This window comes from Mesitornis unicolor, unplaced genomic scaffold, assembly GCF_000695765.1.
Source record: "Mesitornis unicolor isolate BGI_N332 unplaced genomic scaffold, ASM69576v1 scaffold1735, whole genome shotgun sequence".
Taxonomy (NCBI): Eukaryota; Metazoa; Chordata; class Aves; order Mesitornithiformes; family Mesitornithidae; genus Mesitornis; species Mesitornis unicolor.
This window is the reverse complement of record NW_010183258.1, coordinates 1-3163: the sequence shown is the minus strand read 5'-3', so window position 1 is coordinate 3163 and position 3163 is coordinate 1. Positions and strand designations below refer to the sequence as shown.

Sequence of the window (3163 nt, the reverse complement as noted above, 5' to 3'; positions counted from 1 at the left end):
GGGGGGGGCCCTCCAGACCACCGTCTCATTGGCCCCCCAAAAGGGCTGGTAGCCGTGATGGGAGAACAGCCGTGCAGCAAGAAAAGACCAAGCACATCCCCCAGTGAGAGTGAAGATGCATGGGGAGGGGAGCAAAGCAGCCATCCTGGGCTGGGGAGGACATCAGCAGGCCCCGGACGAAAAAGCTTTGGTACCTTCTGCGATGGCAATCCTGGGAAGGGCTAATCCAGCTAATCCAGAGAGCAGCGAGAGGCGACGGAGCAGCCCGGCTGCTAGCCGCTGCTCATGGGCCCGGGGAGGCTGGTGCCGATGGGCAAGCCCTGCCTGTGTCTCCTCTTTTATAGCGCGGGGCGGGTAACGCGATCTGGCGGCCCGAGGGGAATTCCAGCCCGAAACGTTCATGCTCCCAGATCCAGGTGATTTGCATAATATGAACCACTGGGTCCCAGCCCAGCACTGCCTTGCCGGGAAATCTGGGTTGGCCAGTTTAATCATTGTCAGAGCCCTTGCCCTGCCGGTGCCCAGAGTTTCACCCACACCAGCTTCGCGGGGTGTTTTCTTCGCTGCCATTTGCCTGCCCTCTGTTTGCTCGCAGCAGCAGCAGGTTTCCTCGGCCCCCCCCGCCCAGTTTTTTTCCGGAGCGGCCCCGGGGGCTGCACATCCCTCCCTGGGGCTCTGCCCCCGGCAAAAGGGTCAGGAGCGCTGCCATGGGTGCCCACTTGGCTGCGTGGCATCCCCCTGCCCTGGCACCAAGCGGGTGCCTGTGTGGGTGCCTTGACCACGTCTGGAGCACAGGCTCGGTCACTCCCTGGTCTGGCACAGCACCAGAGAGAAGGAAAGACCCAGTGACCAAGCCAGGCAGATGCTGGGAGTGGGACTCAGGTGGGGACAGGTGGTCTGTGTGGGGATGGAGCAGAGACCAGGCAGGTACCCAAGTGCTGTTGCTCTCTCTGGGTCAGTTTTTGCCTGGGGGAGGTCTGGGACAGGCTGCAGAGCTGTGACAGCCATTTCACAAGCGCCTGGCATGGGGACATGCATACACGCACCAGGGTCACATACCAAAGGGCACGGCAGGTTGTGGGAGCATTTGGAAAGTTACCTTCTGGTGGCTTTTGAGCACGGGCACTTGAGACCTTGTCTGTATATGATCATCCTGGTTTTAACCCTGTGCTGGCAGAGGAACCCCGGGCCAGTCCAAGCCAACATCCTGGCACCCATTTGCCCGGTGCTGGCACTTTTCTGGGCCAGCCACATCCATATCACATATGGAGCAAACCCAGGGCAGTGTGTGAGTGGGGCAGACCCTGGCATCACACAGCCACCGCTAGGTGCTTGTCTCTTCAAACTGGCACCCGGCAGCAAACCATCTCATGTGAGAAGGTGGTGACAGACTGTTGCAAACATGGATGCTCTGTGTCAGCCCATGGGCCAGCGAGGGCAGGGTGGATGTGTGTCCCATCCCCCTTGTCACGTCACCCTGCCAGGCCGTGCTGTGGCCCCGGGGCAGGCAGGGCCAGCGTGCCAGCCAGGAGGCACCGGGTCATGCTATCCGATCACCTGCCCCAGCTTCATTCCTTCGTGGCACGGTCACGAGTGCTGGGTGCTGCCAGGCCCTTTTCTTTCCTGGGCACAGCAGCGCACAGGGACGTCCCCACGCCCAGGAGCAACCCCTGCCATTGCTGCCATGGGGCAAGCCAAGACCCCTTGGGAGAAGGGTGCTGAGCAGAGCCTTGAGGCTGTGTCCAGCTGGTGGCTGTGCCCAGGGATCTGGCTGGCCTGCTGATGCTTGTGGCTACGGATCTTCCCCTGGGGATGCTTTTCCGCCCACTGCTGAAGTGCAGGTGTCTCTGGAACAGAGGGGGACACACCAGCTCTGCACCGTGCCCGGGGCCATGGGCCAAGGGTTGATGGAGAGGGCATGTAGTGTTTAGGAATCTCCTGCCCAAGCTCTGCCCACTCATGGCTCTCCCCCACTCTGAGGGGTCTGATCAGATGCCTGATGGGGCTCACTGGCATGGACCATGTTGAGCATCCCTTCTTTGCACACCCACAGCAGACCAGAGGAGAGAGCCATGGCCAGTCCATGCACCTGGGCTATGCTAGCGATGGGAGTGGGTGACATCCCCCAGCCCCCTTACATGCGTCTGACAAGCCAGGAGCCCTCTTGGTTCTCCCCTCTTCCTTCCCCTTGCATTTGGGAGCCAGGTCAGCAGACTTCAGCAGTCCTCCCCAGTACCCTGCAGGCATCCTTTGGCTTTACTGACACAGATAAGTGGCCTTCCTGCCCACCTGCACGACTGATGTGCCACAACGCAGGCCCTATAACGGGTCTTGGGGAGAAAGTCACAGCAGGGACACTCCCTGGAGATGCTGAGACACAGTGCTGGGAGCATGAGAGAGCATGAGCTGTGTCCTCATGTCCTCCCCAGAGCCACAGGGCAGCAGCAAGTTGCTGGATGGTGCCCATGGGACCCTCTGCTGCCAAGGAACAGCCACAGCACTGATGGGCTCAGGGCAACCCCTCCTTGAGCCCGGGGATGAGTGACAGAGGGCTGCCACAGTCTCATTGCCAGAGCCGGTGGCTGCCAGGGATGTGTTCTGACTGTCCCCTTGCTGTTGGTCTGAGCTCCATGGCACCTTCAGGCACATGGGGACCATGGCACAGGCTTGGCATCTTGCTGCAGCAAGAAAGAGGGGGTCATGAATTTGAAGTGAGCTGGTGACATGAGGGCCAGCAAGAAAAGGTGTAGTGGAGTGAGTGGCTGGGAAAAGGTGGGAGAGAAAAGCCACTGATGTCACCTGCCCTGCCAGGAGCAATTGGGCCCATCATACCCCCACATTTGTTGTCCCACAGATCCCATTTGCCCTGTCAGCCCCATGGTGTGGCTGTGGGTACAGTGGCTCACCCCAAGATGAGCCATGACATGGGCTGAGGGTGACGCTGGACACGGTGCTGTGGCTCTGGGCACCAGCAGCCCTCCAGAGACACCGTTAGGGCCTGGCACTGCGCTGTGAGGTGTGTTTGGAGCCCAGGGCTGGGGCCCAGCTCTCGCCCTGCGGTGGCAGTGGGGTGTGGGTGCCCCACGTGGAGTGTGGGTGCGTGCCAGGAGGAACCGCATCCGGGGTGGTCGGTGTGGGCACAGCCCGTGGCTGGCGGCTCCCC

General features: G+C 61.2%; 1 protein-coding gene across 1 annotated transcript in view; it reads right to left on the bottom strand.

Moving 5' to 3' along the window:
• ELF3 (E74-like factor 3 (ets domain transcription factor, epithelial-specific )) overlaps positions 1–252 on the bottom strand; it is a 4004-nt gene extending 3752 nt beyond the window's left edge. Inside the window, exon 1 of the mRNA XM_010184045.1 lies at positions 195–252. The gene's annotated coding sequence lies outside the window, so the exon portion shown is untranslated. The remainder of the gene's footprint in view (positions 1–194) is intronic.
• Positions 253–3163: the final 2911 nt, after the last annotated feature.